We start from the raw sequence: 20,692 nt of genomic DNA on the forward strand, positions 1-20,692 counted from the left end.
CCTCGTATTTCTACGAGATCGAGGTGTCGTCAATCGGAAAATAACACGAGACTTAACCGCCTATCAAAAGGATCCCCCCCCTCTACGGGTATGGGTCCTTATAATATTAGGGTAAAATTACGTGCAAATTTTAAATTTGGGCTCAGAATTTGAAGATTTTAAGTAGAAATGATTCATTTAATAAAATCATTGATTTTTATATCATAAAAACTCATAAATTTATCTATTACATGGACATTTCTTTATTATTAGTAAAGAACGGTATGTTATATCCTTCCCCCCTTAAAGAAATCGAGATGTCCTCATCTCGTCATGAATTGGGGATAATCCTTTAAGAGTTTAGCTTCATCTTCCCAAGTTGCATTCTCTTTCAGGGTAATCTTTCCACTGTACTAGATGTTCTACAAGAGTTCTATTTCGGAGTTGCCTTTCCCTAGAATCTATGATGCTACTGGTCTGTAATTCAAGGACTCGTTGAGTAGGGATTACAACTTGTTCATCATCAAGAATATGATCGAGACTGGGTATATAAGGTTTTAACAAACTTACATGAAATACATTGTGGACTTTGATATGGGCAGGGAGTTGGAGTTTATAGGCACTTTTACCTAGACACTTGATAACTGTATAGGGACCACAATACCTAGGGCTGAGCTTATTATATTTCCCAAGTGATAGAGAGCTTTGGTTGGGTTGCACTCGTAGAAGAACTTTGTCTCCTTCCTTGAAGATCCTTTTAGACCTCTTGGTGTCAGCATAATGCTTTTGTCGATCTTGGGCAACTTTAATATCCTTTTGGATTGCCTTGGTTTGTTCCTCTATCTCTTCGAGCATTTTCCTAGATGTCTCAACTCTTATCGTCGGATCAGAGAAATTTAGAGGAGACAAGCATCCTTGCCCATAAAGTGCTTTGAATGGTCGGATCAGAGAAATTTAGAGGAGCAAGCATTCTTGCCCATAGAGTGCTTTGAATGGTGACATTCCTATGGTCTGATGATAAGATGCATTGTAGGCAAATTTTACCAGAGGAAAGTATTGAATCCACCTTCTTGGTTCCCGTCCACAATATGCTCTCTGAGAATGTCTTCAATTACTTGATTGACTCTCTCAGTCTGGCCATCGGTCTCTGGATGATAAGCTGTGCTAAAGCAAAGTTGAGTTCCCAGGGCTTGAAATAAGGACTTCCAGAACTTTGAAGTGAAGTCAGAATCCCAGTCACTTACTATCCTTTTTGGGAGACCATGAAGTTTGAGGACTTCCTTGATGAATATTTGAGCAACATCAGAAGCTTTGAAGGTCTTCTTTGCTAGTATAAGGTGAGCTACTTTGGTAAGTAAGTCTACTACTACCAGAATGGAATCATATCCTCCTTGAATAGTGGGGAGACTTGTGACAAAATCCATACTAATGCACTCCCAGTTCATTTGGGGAATATCCAAGGGTTGAAGTTTCCTAGGCATCTTGACCCTTTCAGCTTTGATCCTTTGGCACATGAGAGACATTGCTTCAAGTACTGAAGGATATCATTTTTCAAGCCTGCCCAATGAAAGCTCCTTCTTATGGCATTTAATGTTTTTGCATAGCCTGGGTGTCCTGTAGCAGGACTATCATGAGCTTCATGGAGGATTAGTTTCTTTAAAGCAGGATCCTTAGGGATACATAGCCTGTGATTGAAGTAGAGGCTTCCTTTATGAGTGGAGTATCCCTTGATTAGATTCTTCTCTTTCTCTGAATTTCTTCCTTCTTCTACTAACTTCATCATCCTTTGATATTCTGGATCATGAGATGAGAGTTCTTCCACCTTGACCAGTATGGGATTATTTGGCATTGAAGAAAGATTTGCGGTGGCTAAGTGCATCTGCTACCACATTATCTTTCCCAGGGTGGAATTTGATGTGGAAGTCATATTCTTGTAGAATTTCAATCCTTCTCCTTTGCCGCATGTTGAGGTTAGGCTTAGGGAAGTACAAGAAGCTCTCTCCCAGATATTGTGGGCCGTATGTTGTCATAAAGAAAGTGGGCGATTTAGCCTACAAACTTCTTATGCCTCCCCATCTCGAGGTACATGATGTATTCCATGTCAGTTTGCTTAAGAAGTATGTATCTAGTCTGAATCACGTGCTTGGTGATGAGCAATTGATCTCTCTGACTCAAGGCCAGATGGTACTCCAACTTGAGAAAATCCTTGACATTCAGGAGAAGATTCTCAGGAGCAGAGTCCTCAGAGAATTCTTAGTAAAGTGGAAGTTCTTCCCTCTAGAAGACACCACCTGGGAGAAAGAAGAGTTGGCGAAGGATTACCCTCACTTTGCGAGATGAGGACATCTCGCGTTTTTCAAGTGGGAGAGGATGCAAGATTCCTCCTCAGCCTGAATATCAAATAAGCCTCTACTTCAATCCCTTGTAATCATTCTAAGATTCTGAATACAAGAAAATATCATTTTTCCTTATTTTGCCTAGTGAGATAAAAAAATTCTAGAGAGTGGTAAATCAAAATTGGGATATTTTTGGATAAATAAAATCTTCAAATATCAAAAAAATGTTTCCTTGAAACAGAAAATCAAAATCAAAAAAATGTTTCCTTGAAACAGAAAATCAAAATCGATTTTCCAAGGTGCAATTGGAATTAATTAAAATTGATTAAAAAGACCTTAGCCTAAGTGTCCAGATTTTTGATTTTTTTTAATTATAGTCCTATTAAGGTTCCTATGGACCAATAAGATTAACCCAAGTGTTGGGACAAGATAAATCCAAAGAACAAAATAAAATACCCAACAATGAGTAAATGCCCACATAACATGAAGAGTTGACCAAGTACTAGGTTTACTAAAGTTAAAAACTATGGTGTATTAATAAAAAAATGAGATATTTTGGAGTAATCATGCATTTTTGACACATGTGTAAGGAAAAGGGAGACCTTCAAGGAGGCACCTATTTCACATGCTTGGATGAGTTTAAAACTCAAAAATAATCGGATATTTTTATCTCTCCTCTCTCCTAAATCAAAAAAATAATAGGATATTTTTATCTCTCCTCTCTCCTAAATCAAACCAAATCAAAAAGGGAGCTAAACTAGTCCAAAACTTATCCAAATTCGGCCAAACTGAAGCTGGAAAATTCTAGAACTCAGTTGGACTCAGTTAGTGGCCTCTCTCTCCTATAAATAGACTCTCATTCCTTTGTATTATTATCTGTGAACTAAACTATACCGGTATTACTCTAAACTAAGCTTAATTTCTATTATCCTCTAAAAACCTCTACAAATTTGAAGAGATTGGAGCTTCTCTCTCTCTTCAATCTTCCTTGGTGACTCCTACGACATACCAAACCAATTGATTGGTTGGGGGCCTCTACACTGACTAAAGAATCAAGCATTTTAGGAGGTAAAGAGTGGATTATGGTCTTTTTTCTATAATTTCTAAATGTTTCTTTCTTCTGAACCCCTCTCAAGCTTGAGAAGCTTTAATTTAAGTGGCTTTTGATGAATATTATTGAAATGCTTTAATGTATTGCAATAAAGAAATACATAAATTTCTATTTATGCCTTATTTTAATGGTTTTTAAGCATTTCTCTCTCTCCCCCCAAAGAAAGGTCATTCCTATGACCTATTCTCAATCCAAATGAAGCTTCTCGACGTGAAGCATTTCTCTAATCCAAAAGTAATTTTTATGCTTGTCTAATCGGAGGCTAAAATAATACCTTTTTTATGCTTTTATGATATTTATTTCATAGAGAAATTATGAATCAACCCATAATTGGATAATGATCCAATTAATGGTCATACTATTCATATTAATAATATTAAACTTCATTCTCTCAATTAAATTAAGCATTATCAGTAATAGCAATGGAGCTATGGTAAAATTTTTGTAAAATAAACACATAAAACATTTCCATTCATAATATGAAGACTTTCTACCATATTCTAGGAATTATCATCCTAGATTAATTGAATGATTCTCATTGTTGTAATCATGAAGAAATTTATTTTTATGATTATGCATAATTAGTAAATTAGAAAAAAGAGAAATTTTTGATAATTTATTTTTATGTTAAAGGAGTAATTCCCAAGACATTAGAAATCCATGTATTCCAATGATTTAGAGAACAAAATTGGAATGCTAAAATAATGTATAATTTATGAAAGATTTTAGTTAAATTTATCTTTTTGTATAAATAAACTTTTATGATGAAAGAGGAATTTCCACCATATTGAAATTCAACTATTTAAATAAGGAAAGTATAATTCCTAGTGCAAAAGAATTAATGAAGATTTTTATTTAATTTTAAAAGAAAATATAATTAAATTTATCTTTTTGTATAGATAAATTTTTATGATGAAAGAGGAATTCCCACCATATTGGAATCCAATTAATTAAATGAAGAAAGTGTAATTCCTAGTGCAAAGTAATTAATGGAGATTTTTATTTAAATTTTAAGAGAAAAGTTTAATTAAATTTTTCTTTTTGCATAGATAAGTTTAAATGATAAAAGAGGAATTCCTACTATATTGGAATTCAAATGTTTAGATGAGAAAAGTGGAATTTTTAGCTTATAGAAATTAATGGTTATTTTTATGTAATTTTCAAGAAGAATTTTCATAGATTTAATTTAGGGAAAAGAGGGATTTCCATGATAATTCGATTGTACTCATTGAAATGAGAAAAAGAAGGATTTCAAGTTTATTAAAAAAAATAGGTATTGATATTTTAGTTAAAAGATGAATTTCCATGATAATTGAGAAAAGATGGATTTGAATTAAATTCTAATGCCAAAAGATGAATTTCCATCATAATTCTACCTAATGAATTAAGGTTGAGAATTTATGTGGGAAAACAAAAATCTTGGAAAATTGAATTGGTAAAATCACTAAATGGATATTTACCCAAAAGCTAGATGTTTAGTTGAAAGTAATCCGGGTAGAACTAAACTGAATGAATTTAGTTAGACTACGTGAGGTCGGACAGTAAACCTAATTGTCCTTCCCTCGAACTAAATTAGACAAAAACTTCGTGACCAATTCCAGTTACTAAATCCAAAAACTAGACTACCAGAACTAATCTAGTTTTTCCCTGACCAATCTCACCAAGAATCTAGTTGGATAAATGGATAAAATGACGGGTAGATTACCCTCATGAGAGATCAAGGATCCTCATTATTAAAACGATAAATGGATAAAATGACGGGTAGATTATCCTCATGAGAGATCAAGGATCCTCATTATTGAAAACTGGGAATAATTAGAAAAAGGGTCTTTGAAACCAATGTCAAACTGGAATCTCACTTACATTGGAAACTTTGTTTTTCATTCAAAGGACTGTTTTACGCCAGAATGTTGGAGGAAGAATTTGGCTTATGTTTTTCTAAAGGAATTTATCTAGTATTCTCGACCTCACCCAGTCTCAAGATATGACTGCATTCGCCTTTGAGCATCTCATCTCTTCCGCTCTTCAACTCGAACAAGCCGTGCAAGACTCGCACGCCATTTCGAGGATTTATATTTTCCTGACCCAGCGGAGAGACGACAGCATAAGTGGTTTGCCGGGCAGTATGTCCATGCCTCTTGCGACCGGCGTGAAATGCTGAGGCAGAACCTCTCATTGGCAATGATTCTGTTAAAGCTGAAAATGGTGCATGGTGTCATTCTATATCATTCAATGCCTCGAATTTCAGACTTTCATGCCAAGTCTACAGACTCCTTAGTTGCTTTATTCCTAATATAAGGAGAAGAAAGATAATAGCTCCCTTGTCAGTATAATATAAGGAGAAGAAAGATAATAGCTCCCTTGTCTCAGTAAGTGAACGTTTGTATCAAGGCATGGCTATGGCCTAGTACCGTCGTCTTATGCATCTCCCGCGAGGAGATTTTGAATTCTGGAGCCGAGCTACTCTATGTACATATTGTAACTTTTATATAAATAAAGAAATATTTTCTGGAGAAAATTCCCTGTTGTATAAGTGATTGTTTATGGACGAACTGATAAAGAAAAATCTGTTATCAGCAGACATATGTCATAGATCTCCAATAAGATCATTGTCTTGTTTAAGAAACTGTTTTTCGAACCTCTTAAGTATTAGGATCTCGTGGATGATATCAAAATAAAAATTAAATAATATATAATTTTTGGCAGAATCATGAGACGAGGAGACCATGACCGTTAGCCAGACCCTCTCTGTGTGAAGATGATGAGCTTGACCCTAATGTTCGCAAGGCTCTTCATAGGACTCAGCCACACAGGACCCTTCAAAGGAGAAGGGGAGAACCTGGGCGAGGCTGTGGAGCCATGGAAGAATATTTTGACGTCACAGGTTACAATGAGTGGAGCAAAATGGCTCTTGCCAGGCTGAAAATAGTGGAAACAGCCAGGGTGGCATGGAGGAACCACTGTGACACCAACCATTTGGACAGAAATACTCACTCCTGGACCGACCTTAAAACCTATTTGAGAAAGAGATTATGTCCCCTTGGATTTTTGGAAACCAAAATGAACGAATTCTTAGAGCTAAAGCAGGGGAGCAAAACCATCGAGGAATATCACCAGGTCTTTGCTCTTCTACTCAAATATTCACCACCTCTAGATGAAGAGCAACTCATGGAGGCTCATTCGGGAAATGAACGAACTCTTGGATACACTGGTCAAAAATGCCAAGCCAGTGTCCATGGCAAAAGCTGTCAGAATGGCAAAGGACTTTGCTAAAGCCTTCATCATAAAAGTCCCACCAAAGCCAGCTCCCTCATCCTTCAAGAGATTTCAGACACCGGGAAGTTCTTCCAACTTTCTGCCTCCAAAGAGACACCAAGGTCCTAACTAGAATGTGGAGATGGGAAGCTTCAAACACCGGAAAGTTCTTCCAACTTTCCGCCTCCACCAAAGAGACACCAAGGTCCTAACCAGAATGTGGAGATGGGAAGCTTCAAAAATGAAGGAAGACCTTTCCCCCAAAGTACATTCTTAGGAACTCCAGCTCTCTCCAGAATGCAAAGAGACACCAAGGTCCTAACCAGAATGTGGAGATGGGAAGCTTCAAAAATGAAGGAAGACCTTTCCCCCAAAGTACATTCTTAGGAACTCCAGCTCTCTCCAGAATGCAAAGGGAAGACCTTCAAAGTGAGAACAGATGCTTTGGATGTCAGGGACTTGGGCACCAGCTCAAGGATTTCCCATCTCCTTCTGTGGGCCAAGGAAGCCAGGGTCCCAGAGTTTTGAGACAGACTCCTTCATATCAGTCCAATCAGGGTTCCCAGTGCCAAAATCAGGGTAACTCCAGAAGAGTGCCAACTCAGCCTGCAGCCTCCATGCAAAGCAATCTCCAAACTCCCTCCCAGAATTGGAATAACCAAAGAGAGAGAGTTCCACCCCTCAGACTGCAGAGCAGCCAGAGCAGTCACCATAGCTGAGGAAGTGGACGAAGATAAAGGACAGATCTATGCAGCAATTGAGCATCAGGGGAATAACCGTCAATTCTCAGTCCTCCAGACTCCAGCAGAGTACCAGGGTAAGAAATTCAAGCTTTTGATTGATTCAGGCAGTACTCATTCTTTTATTTCTCCAGGATGTCTACGTAAATTAGTCCTAAATCAAAAATCAGGGAAACCTATGCAAGTGGGATTAGCCAATGGGAAGATTCTTTTCACTCACCTTGAGATTGACCTTATTCAGTTTAGCTTAGATGGGAATGTAGCAGAGTGCCAGTTCACCTTTTCACTCACCTTGAGACTGACCTTATTCAATTTAGCTTAGATGGGAACGTAATAGAGTGCCAGTTCAGAGTCCTACCCTTGGGAATATATGACGGAATCCTTGGAATGGATTGGCTCCAAAAGAATCAGGCTAACATTCATTATCACAAAGGAACCATCTCTTCCTACACCTTCACGGGAATAAAGTTCAAGGAATTGGAATTTTCGGATCCCCAGTGTTGCAATTAGTCAAGGCTTCCAAATTATTAAAAGGGCTCGGAAAAAGGCAAGCTGTGTATGTTGTTAAAATGAATCCGGTAGACATAAAATGCAAGGCTAAAGAACCAGAGTGGTTAAGTGAGTATGCATATTTATTTCTTGAAGAGCTGACTGAGATGCCTCCGTCTCATGAAGTAGATCATGAGATCAAATTAACCCCCGGAGCTCAGCTGGTAGCCCAGCGTGCATACAAAATGCCACTCCCTGAAGCCATAGAACTTAAGGAGCAGTTAAGACAACTGTTAGAGCAGGGATTCGTCAGACCCACTGTCTCACCTTGGGGTGCGCCCATTCTCTTTCAAAAGAAGAAAGATGGAACATTAAGACTCTGTATTGACTACAAAGGACTGAATCAATTAACAATTAAGAATAAGTATCCTATTCCTAGGACTAATTCAAATTACAATTAAGAATAAGTATCGTATTCCTAGGATTGATGAACTTTTGGATCGGTTAAGTGGTATCCAAATGTTTTTAAAGATAAATCTCAAATCCGGGTACTACCAGATCAGAATCAAGGAGCAAGACATCCCAAAGACAACAGCACTCAATACTCGCTATGGGCATTATGAGTTCACAGTCATGCTGTTTGGATTAACTAATGCCCCGGCGACATTCAATCCTCTTATGCAAGATATTCTCAGAGAATACTTGGATGATTTTGTTCTTGTCTTCTTTGATGATATCTTAGTATACTCGAAGAATGCTATAGACCATGAAGACCATATGTGTGCAAAGTCCTAGAAATCCTAAGGAAACACCAACTCTTTACAAAGAAGAGCAAGTGTTCCTTCTCTGACCAGGTGGAATACTTGGGATTCATAGTGTCAAAGGATGGGATTTCTCCTGACCCCGCAAAGATCCAAGCAGTATAGTTGAATGGCCAGAACCCAAGTCAGTAAAGGAAGTCGGATGATTCCTAGGGGTAACCGACTGCAATGTGTCAGAGTGCCTTCGACAAGCTGAAGACAGCCTTAGTAACCAAACCTGTCCTTAAATTGCCAGATTTTACCAAACCCTTTGAGGTAGTTACTGATGCCAGTGGATTTGCCTTAGGCGGTGCTCTAATGCAGGAAGGTCATGCAGTGGCTTATGAACCCAAAAAACTCAGAACACATGAGAGGAATTATGCCATCCATGACTTGGAGTTACTCTCAGTAGTGTATGCTCTGAAGTTGTGGAGACATTATCTTTTGGGACAAAGATTCACCTTGATGACAGATCATCAAAGTCTGAAGTGGATCTTCAAAGGGATCTCAACATGCGTTAAAGGAGATGGATGCAGACCCTGCAAGAATTTGATTTTGAAATAAAGTAAGGGCTAGGGAAGGAAAATGTGGTTGCAGATGCGCTCAGCAGAAAAGCCTCCTTGCTTGCAATTACAGTAGTGTCAAATCCATTGATCAATGAAGTAAAGGAGAAATTCATGCAGGACAAATTCTTTGCCCCTATTGCTACCCTTATGATGCAGGAAAGCAAGACTCCTCAAGAAATGAGTCGAGTTCTTGGATACAAACTGGATGAAGGATGCATGTATTATAATCATCGGCTATGTATCCCCAATGATATGGAGATAAAGGGAAGAATTCTGAGAGAAGCCCATGATAGCCTGATAGCTGGACATCCAGGGTTTATAAAAACCTATATGTCTGTGAAGAAAAGCTTCTTTTGGCCAAGACTCAAAAAGGATATACTTGATAATGTAAGAAAATGCTTAATGTGCCAAAGAGTCAAGGCAAAGAGGGTCAAGATGCCCGGGAAACTGTAGCCTCTAGACATTCCACAGATGAAGTGGGAATGCATCAGTATGGACTTTGTCACTGGATTACCTTCAGTGCAATCAGGTTACAACTCCATTTTTGTGGTAGTTGACAGGCTAACCAAAGTTGTCCATTTGATTCTAGTGAAAGAAACATACTCTGCAGTGGATGTTGCCAGAGTTTTCCTTAAGGAGATCTTCAGACTGTATGGTTTACCCAGGAGGATAGTAAGTGACCGAGATCCCAAATTCACATCAAAATTTTGGACTGCATTCTTTGAAGCAATAGGAACTTTCTTGGATCTCAGCATAGTCTATCATCCCAAAACAGATGGCCAGACAGAAAGGGTGAATCAAGTAATTGAAGATATCCTTCGGTCATGCTGTAGTAGCAGGGAACCCAAGAAGTGGTTAATCGAATTTGCTTACAATGCTTCTTATCATCGGAGCATTGGGATGAGTCCTTTCAAAGCCTTGTATGGACAAGATTGCCTTACACCGTTGACTTGGTCTGACCCATTGATCAGAGTCAAAATGTCTAGACAAATGCTTGATGACATGGACCAGCAGATGCAATCAATCCGTAAAGATATAAAGGCAGCCCAAGATAGGCAAAAGCAGTATGTAGATAAAAAGAGATCCGAGAGAGAGTTTGAGGAATTAGATATGGTCTTCATTCGAGTACGACCAAAAAGAAGTTCCTTATCCTTAGGGAAGTACAAGAAGCTCTCTCCTAGATATTATGGGCCATATGCTGTAATAAAGAAAGTGGGCGATTTAGCCTACAAACTTCTTCTGCCTCCCCATCTCAAGGTACATGATGTATTCCATGTCAGTTTGCTTAAGAAGTATGTATCTAGCCCGAATCACGTACTTGGTGATGAGCAATTGATCTCTCCAACTCAAGGCCATATGGTACTCCAACCTGAGGAAATCCTTGACGTTCGGGAGAAGATTCTTGGGAGCAAAGTCCTCAGAGAATTCTTAGTAAAGTGGAAGTTCTTCCCTCTAGAAGACGCCGCCTAGAAGAAAGAAGAAGAGTTGGCGAAGGATTACCCTCACTTTGCGAGATGAGGATATCTTGCGTTTTTCAAGTGGGAGAGGATGCAAGATTCCTCCTCAGCCTAAATATCAAAAAAGCCTCTACTTCAATCCCTTGTAATCATTCTATGATTCTGAATATACAAGAAAATGTCATTTTTCCTTGTAAGATTCCTCCTCAGCCTGAATATCAAATAAGCCTCTACCTCAATCCCTTGTAATCATTCTATGATTCTGAATATAAGAAAATATCATTTTTCCTTGTTTTGCCTAGTGAGATAAAAAAGTTATAGAGAGTGGTAAATCAAAATTGGGATATTTTTGGATAAATAAATTCTTCAAATATCAAAAAAATGTTTCCCTGAAACAGAAAATCAAAATAGATTTTCCAAGGTGCAATTGGAATTAATTAAAATTGATTCAGAAGACCTTAGCCTAAGGGTCCAGATTTTTAAATTTTTTTTTATTATGGCCCAATTAAGGTTTCTATGGACCAATAAGATTAATCCAAGGGTTAGGACAAGATAAATCCAAAGAACAAAAGAAAATACCCAAAAATGAGTAAATGCCCACATAAGATGAAGAGTTGACCAAGTACTAGGTTTATTAGTTAAAAATTATTGGGTATTAATTTAAAAAATGAGATATTTTGGAGTAATCATGCATTTTTGACACATGTATAAGGAAAAGGGAAACCTTCAAGGAGGCGCCTAATTCACATGCTTGGATGAGTTTAAAACTCAAAAATAATAGGATATTTTTATCTCTCCTCTCTCCTAAATCAAACCAAATCAAAAAGGGAGCCAAACTGGTTCAAAACTTATCCAAATTCAGCCAAACCGAAGCTCGAAAATTCTAGAACTCAGTTGGACTCAGTTAGTGGCCTCCCTCTCCTATAAATAGACCCTCATTCCTTTGTATTATTATGTGTAAACTAAACTATGCTGGTATTACTCTAAACTAAGCTTAATTTCTATTATTCTCTAAATTCTCTACAAATTTGAAGAGATTGGAGCTTCTCTCTCTCTTCAATCTTCCTTGGTGACTCTTACGACATACCAAACCAATTGATTGGTTGGGGGCCTCTACACTGACTAAAGAATCAAGCATTTTAGGAGGTAAAGAGTAGATTATGGTCTTTTTTCTATAATTTCTAAATGTTTCTTTCTTCTGAACCCCTCTCAAGCTTGAGAAGCTTTAATTTGAGTGGCTTTTGATGAATATTATTGAAATGCTTTAATATATTGTAATAAAGAAACACATAAATTTTCATTTATGCCTTATTTTAATGGTTTTTAAGCATTTCTCTCTCTCCTCCCAAAGAAAGGTCATTCCTATGACCTATTCTGAATCCAAATGAAGCTTCTTGATGTGAAGCATTTCTCTAATCCAAAAGTAATTTTTATGCTTATCTAATTGGAGGCCAAAATAATGGTTTTTTTATGCTTTTATGATATTTATTTCATAGAGAAATTATGAATCAACCCATAATTGGATAATGACCCAATTAGTGGTCATTCTAATCATATTAATAATACTAAACTTCATTCTCTCAATTAAATTGAGAATTATCAGTAATAACAAACGGAGATATGGTAAAATTTTTGTAAAATAAACACATAAAACATTTTCATTCATAATATGGAAAGAGGACTTTCTACCATATTCTAGGAATTATCATCCTAGATTAATTGAATGATTCTCATTGTTGTAATCATGAAGAAATTTATTTTTATGATTATGCATAATTAGTAAATTAGAAAAAAGAGAAATTTTTGATAATTTATTTTTATGTTAAAAGAGTAATTCCCAAGACATTAGAAATCCATGTATTCCAATGATTTAGAGAATAAAATTGGAATGCTAAAATAGGGTATAATATATGAAAGATTTTAGTTAAATTTATCTTTTTGTATAAATAAACTTTTATGATGAAAGAGGAATTCCCACCATATTGAAATTAAATTATTTAAATAAGAAAAGTATAATTCCTAGTGCAAAGGAATTAATGAAGATTTTTATTTAATTTTTAAAGAAAATATAGTTAAATTTATCTTTTTGTATAGATAAATTTTTATGATGAAAGAGGAATTCCCACCATATTGGAATCCAATTAATTAAATGAAGAAAGTGTAATTCCTAGTGTAATGGATATTTTTATTTAAATTTTAAGAGAAAAGTTTAATTAAATTTATCTTTTTGCATAGATAAGTTTAAATGATAAAAGAGGAATTCCTACTATATTGGAATTCAAATGTTTAGATGAGAAAAGTGGAATTTTTAGCTTAAAGAAATTAATGGTTATTTTTATGTAATTTTTAAGAAGAATTTTAATAGATTTAATTTAGGGAAAAGAGGAATTCCCATGATAATTGGATTGCACTCATTGAAATGAGAAAAAGAAGGATTTCAAGTTTATTAAAAAAATAGGTATTGATATTTTAGTTAAAAGATGAATTTCCATGATAATTGAGAAAAGATGGATTTGAATTAAATTCTAATGCCAAAAGATGAATTTCCATCATAATTCTACCTAATGAATTAAGGTTGAGAATTTATGTGGGAAAAAGAAAATCTTGGACAATTGAATTGGTAAAATCACTAAATGGATATTTACCCAAAAGCTAGATGTTTAGTTGAAAGTAATCCTGGTAGAACTAAACTGAATGAATTTAGTTAGACTACGTGAGGTCGGACAGTAAACCTAATTGTCCTTCTCTCGAACTAAATCAGACAAAAACTTCGTGACCAATTCCAGTTACTAAATCCAAAGACTAGACTACCGGAACTAATCTAGTTTTTCCTTGACCAATCTCACCAAGAATCTAGTTGGATAAATGGATAAAATGACGAGTAGATTACCCTCATGAAAGATCAAGGATCCTCATTATTGAAACGATAAATGGATAAAATGACCGGTAGATTACCCTCATGAGAGATCAAGGATCCTCATTATTGAAACTGGAAATTATTGGAAAAAGGGTCTTTGGAACCAATCTCAAACTAGAATCTCACGTGTATATCATGCCATAAGACTGAGAACTTATTCCTACCTTATCATATATTCCCTGCATATCATTTGATGTGAAGGAATCACTTACCTCTTGTAAGCATTGTATGATAACTTCATCACCAACCGACTCAAACTTTGGGCATTGAAGCGCAGACTTCACCATATCTTTAGTGGGTACCTTTTCAATTCCTTGATTCACTTCATTTTCTAGATTACTAAACATCTTTTTCATGTTATCACGTTGTGCATAGATCCTTCGCCTATATTGTCCACCTATATTTGCCAACATGTGGATAGGTTTATATGACCTTTGGCGTTCACGTACCTCCCATGTCGTTGTGGGCCCATAAGTGACAGTCTTTCCTAGCATTGTCTTCATCTTCTTATTGCTATAGCATGTAAATCATTAACCTGGTTAATCAAACTGGCATTTTGCATTACCATGTCATGCATAGAATCTTGAAAAACATTGTTCTCTTCTTGTTTTGTTAACAATGATCTATTAAGTTTCATGATATGTTGTGCAGAAACATGGGCTTGGGTTGCAAGTCTCCAAGTATAACCTTGTAACCCTACATTACCCTAACAAACATACTTGACAAATGATGTTAGTCCTAAGAATTAATGATGTTAGTCCTGAGAATTAGGGAGATTGTTGTGTAATAGGATTAGGTGGATATATAGACCCATCAACCCAAAGATCTATATGTTTTTTCCCTCCTATTCTGTGTAATTGCATCACCGATGGATTCATCATTGAAACCTCAATTCTCTTGTACAATGGGGCATACTCTTCATCTAGCTGGAAGTGTATACTCCTCTCATTAGAGCTTCTTGCTTCCTAAAACATCAAAAAACTAGAAACACTCAGATATATCACTATCTCCATTGAGTACAATTAACGCCTACACCCTACACAAAATTTTATGATTATTAACATATATGTGTAGCTTAACACCAACTTTAACCCATATTATTATTATTAACCAATAGTAATGCACATATTATTATTATTAACTAACAGTAAAACATATCTTACTATTAACTTTATTATTTATGAATAGTAATGCACATAACCAATAGGAAAACATAACTTATAGAACTCAATTGAACATAACCAACATCAAAACATTGTTAACCTCCATTTTTGTTCTCTGTTTCTTCTCTGTGTTGGCTCTGTGTTGTCTCTTTGTTGCTTCTTTCCTTGATAGCAAGATTAATGAAGAGGGAAATGGTTTGTTGGCTCCAAGAAAATGGCACCAAAAAATCAAATCACTCTTCATTCTCTAGCTTTGTAGTGAACAAGTGCAATAGAATAGGAGGGAAATACAAACTGTTTGGAGATGAAAATTTGAAAGTAGAAGAAGAAATGAGCTATGGAAAGAAGAAATGACCTAAAGAGAAGAAGAAGTTCTATCACAAAAAAAGGAAAATTTGTAATGCACTATTCTCTAAAATAATAAATCTAAACAAATTCTTAAAACCTTAAAAAATGTCTACTCTTCAAATCTCTATGAAAAAACATAAAAATGCACCAGAATGTAGATAAAGCATGGATCTACGTACTTGTAAAAAGAAATTATGAAATACAAAGTACAAATCAAGATATTATATTTTTAAGATAAAATCCTTTTAGAATCACGAAGTGATTGTTCCTTCAGTCATAAATGAATCTGGGCATTTAAGAATGTCATATCTTTTGAGATATTCGAAACCAACTCAAATAAAAAAATTATTTTTGAGATATTCAAGTTCTGAGCAGGTCTGGTACAGTTCTTGGATAGTCAATATAAAATAATAAGTGATTCTATTATAAAACTAATATTTTGAGATGTACAAGATTCAAAAAGAGAAGAGAGAGGAGCAATATTATAACATTATTTTTGCACTTTTCCTTGATTCATGGAAGAGATAGAAAGCACTTAGAGGGTTAGTTTGTGGATCCAAATTTTTCCTAATGGAAGCGTGCAATCACCTTTTATCGAGAATGATTAAAAACATTAAAAAACCTGCAAAAGACCACTAGAAATAGAAAAAAATAAAACATGCATGTGCACACACACTTGCATATCATGCACCACATGCATGTGCACACACTTGCACGTCATGTAGTAGCACACACAAGGTGCACTCACACTTGCACATCATGCACCACACACATGTACACATCATGCACCACATACATGTGCACACACATTTGCACATCATGCAACACCACACACACATTTGCCTAGCTAATAATAAGCAACACAAAGAATGACTAAGCTTTAACATCATCAATGACCCACTCAACTCTATTGCCTCATTGTTCATTATGGAAAGCTTAAGAACTATACACAAAAAGCGTATAGTAATCACTTGTTGTACCTTAATCCATAGAGTATTATGCAAGGTGAGTTTACAAGAGTATACAAAGGGAGTTACAAAAGAGGTGCTAAGCTTGAAGAGTCCACAGGAGACAAAAGAGGTTCTAAGTTTACAAAGTCAATAACTTGTAAATGGATGTAGAGAGAGATTCCAAGAGGTGATAAAAGGTGCATGCACTTCAAGAGGCGATAAAAAGCATGACACAAGCTAAAAGTGGGGACGTATTAGTTTTTCTTCCATTTAAAAATAGAGACATGGTACTAGTTATTTTACAAACTAACAATAATAAGCAAGTTGGGACATACTAGTTACTATTGCAACTTTGGGAAAACTACGTATAAAATGGTAGCAATGATCTCAAATATTTGTACACTAAATTCTCTTTATTCCATAGTAAAACTTTGGATAGCATAATGAAGATGAAATCCCACCAAGACACTTTCTAGGAAAATACACATATAAAAAGTTGTAACATTAATATGCGATAACATTATCAATGTATCACATGGACGAGCTAAACTAGCTAGAACTCATTAGCTAAACCAATAAAATAACTAATATCTATAGAAAATATATGTTACGATATAAAAAAATATGTTAAGCATAATAACTTTGATGAGTCAATAACATCATCCTTACAATCCCTTAAGACTCCTATAAATTGACTAAAATCAATGCACTTCTATTTATTTGCTAACAAGAATGTGAGCAAGAACCTAGACAAAAAAAAAACCCTCCAAAGTATAGAAGTTCAAAATGACAAACTTCCGCATGGGGAAAGGATATCACGAGTTTATTACAAGTGACGAGAAGGAGCCTGAGCTTATGGAGGAGGAAAATCCCACTCCATAATAGGTAGATATCTTTAAGGCATGTCACGAGAGGGCTAAAATTTTTATGTATTGGCTCTTTATTAGTGTATCTGATTCTAGATTGGTCATATACAGGATGCAACGACACCTAAAGATGCATATGTTAACTTGGTAGGTGTACAACACAAGTACCAAGGCCAAGAAGATGTTGAAATATACAAGTGAATAGGGTGTGTGCAGGAACAAGCCCTTAGAAAGAGGTTGTAAAAGAGAATTAGTAAATGTGAGAGAACTTGTGAAAAGGTGAGAAGTATCTACTGGGAGAGAATAAAGGGTAGCATGATAAGATTTAGGAGGTGTGGAGATTATCTGGGAGAGGTGGAGAGAATCAAGCAAAAGAGGTGGAGTGAATCAAGGAGAAATCAGTGGGATTGGATGCTTAGATGTAAACTCTATAAATTGAGGCATTGGCCTAATGAGAATTTGCTAGTTTTTGATTATCCATGCCTACATTAAGCTATCAATTAATTACTCACTAATCACGTCTTAATTATCATCTTATCTCTTTGTTAATGATGTTGATTCTAGCATTTGATCCACCATAGCTCATCACATTGCTGTAAATTTAACATGGTATCAGAGCCTAGCCTAGAATCCATCAAGTTTATGAGCCCATTATCTTGCTAATCACTTGGCTAATAAGGATTAGTAGATAATTAGATTTTTACCTCTTTTTCAACAACAAACCCTCTGCACCCCCACCTGGTGGAGGAGCTCTATCTCCCTACATACATCAAATTAGCCCAAACCACTTTAGCCACATATAGCTATCACCTTGTGCTTCAGCCCATCAAGACAAACCTGCAAACTGCCAATGCAAGCTGCTGAAAATTGCGAATCTGCAAGTGCCTTTTTTTCTGAGAAAAAATGAGATCTTGTCTACTCCAGATCAAATTGCTCTAATTCCTCTTGGCCCTAGGGGTTTCAAGGGTGCTTTACAAGTTGGTGAAGACAGATTTTGATTTTATCAAGTTTACAGTGAGATCCAAGCTCTTCATCAAATCTGCAGGTGACTTTGGTATACAACAGAGATTAATTAAGCATTCAATGTTTGGTCAAATCTTGTGTTTCCTGGCTTAATGTTTAGACTAATTGTTATTGATGTCCTTGAAAGGATTTGAGCTCATTTGAATTCTAAGGCCTCAGAGATCTGGACTCCCTGCATACTCTGTTTTTTGCACACAAAATAGAGGATTAATTTGCTAATCAATGATTAATCAGTACTAATCACTATTTTTGGTGCAATTGAGGGTTCAAATTAACCATTGGGTATCTGATATAGATCCTTATAACTTCATATTTCAATTCGGAGATGGTTTGATACTCCAACCATTCCATACAGATTTATTACCTTTGGTGTAATGTGATTTTTGGTAAATTATGTTGATAAATCTGTTGTAATCATCACCTAAACACTAGATTGAGTGGTAAAAGGGTAAACGACGCCCTTGAATCTTGAAATTGGATCAAGAGGTAAGAACCACTTCACATCATCATGAGTAAGACACAAGAGATAGCCAAATTTAATGGGGAGAAGTTTTACACATGGCAGACAAAAACCATGTATCTGCTCATGAGGAAAAATCTGTGGGGGCTAGTTGAGGGAAGAGATGAATGCCTAGAGGTGAGAGGGGAAAATGAATGGAAGAGCAGGAATGAAAAAGCATTGGGACTTATCGCACTTACTTTTAATGATGAAATCATTCATCACATCACAGGGATACAGTGGGCAAAAGATGCATGGGATGAACTCAATAAATTATTTGGCACACAAGCTAAAAATTCAAAGATAAATCTGTTAATGCAATTCTACAAATTGGATATGAAGGAAAGTGAACCTTTAATCACACACTTGAACATATATAAAAGCATTAAGCAACAACTGGAAGCTATTGGCAAAAATGTAGAAGATGATGAGGCACTAGCAGTGCTTCTGAAGAGTGTGGACAAAGGTGAATATGAAAACATTGTAGCAACACTAAAGAATGTACCTGAATTGAAGCTACACGAGATAGAAGGAGCTCTACTAGAGCAAGAGACCAGAGGCAAAGAGAAGAAATGGTTGGACTCAACAACAGGAGAAGAAAAAGCATTCTTCACCCAAGAAGGATTCTCTTGAGGACGAGGACGAGGAAGAGGTAGAGTAGGAGGAAGGACCTTCACTTGCCATAATTGTGGAAAGCCAGGACACATGGCAAGAGATTGCTACAGCAAACCCAGTGGAGAAGAAACGACATCGGCAAACTTCATGGAGGCTCCTAAGGAAGTGGAGTCGGATCATCTTTTCTAAGAGAGAGAAACCCCACAACCCAATGTAACCTGCCCCAACAGAGTAAAACCACCTCTGAGCCACCGATGATGTAGGCCATGTGGTAGATGTATGTGTGAGCACTTTAGTCAAGGTCACGGGCACTTGTAGTAGTCTTGGACACATAGAGAGAGAGAGTGTCAAGGACTATGAGTTTAGGGACTTGAGGCATTGGTCGCGGACTATCAAGTAAGAGGGAAACCTGGTATAGGGTCCAGGTGTGCTAGGAGTATTCACTTGAGGGGAGGTGTTGAAATATACAAGTGAATAGGGTGTGTGCGGGAACAAGCCCTTAGCAAGAGGCTGTAAAAGAGAATCTATAAATGTGAGAGAACCTGTGAAAAGGTGAGAATCTACTGGGAGAAAATAAAGGGTAGCATGAGGAGATTTAGGAGGTGTGGAGATACTCTGGGAGAGGTGGAGAGAATCAAACAAAAGAGGTGGAGTGAATCAAGCAAAAGAGGTGGAGAGAATCAAGCAAAAGAGGTGGAGTGAATTAAGTGGGATTGGATGCCTAGATGTAAACTCTATAAATTGAGGCATTGGCCTAATGAGAATTTGCTAGTTTTTGATTATCCATGCCTACCTTAAGCTATCAGTTAATTGCTCACTAATCACGTCTTAATTATCATCTAATCTCTTTGTTAATGATGTTGATTCTAGAATTTGATCCACCATAGCTCATCACATTGCTGCAAATTCAACAAGATGCAGTTAAAAACAAGAGCTACATAGATGGAAGAGGCCACTTTATAGCATAGAGTGCTATTAGTATAGCAACCATGACATATAGCAAAAGGACTTCTATAAAAATCAGAATGACACAAAAAGTGGGAAGTTGTATAGCAAGGGAACTATCCACCATCAACTCAACATGCTGAGATAGAAGTAAGCAACGTTTTGTGATACACCAAATATGGTTAGTTCCACGACTGCAAATACACCAAATTTGGGAGATGTATGGTATGTTGATTTAGGTGCCTCTTAACCACATGACCATGGTGAGTGGTTCATAGAATTAAGGGATTTGGAAAACCTAGGTTATGTAGAAACACGTGATGATACAACACACCCTATTATGCATGTTGGGAAAGTTTGTCAATACAAACTATAGTCTATCACTATTAAGGAACTCATAGATGTATGGTATGTTGATTTACGTGCCTCTAACCACATGACCATGGCAAGTGGTTCATAGAATTAAGGATTTGGAAAAACCAGTTTATGTAGAAACACGTGATGATACAACACACCCTATTATGCATGTTGGGAAAGTTTGTCAATACAGACTATAGTCTATCACTATTAAGGAACTCACAGAGTGGTAGAATGTCAATAGAGACTATAGTCTATCACTATTAAGGAACTCAC

Source organism: Cibotium barometz, chromosome 5, assembly GCF_041138505.1.
Source record: "Cibotium barometz isolate CiBa-2024 chromosome 5, ASM4113850v1, whole genome shotgun sequence".
Lineage (NCBI taxonomy): Eukaryota > Viridiplantae > Streptophyta > Polypodiopsida > Cyatheales > Cibotiaceae > Cibotium > Cibotium barometz.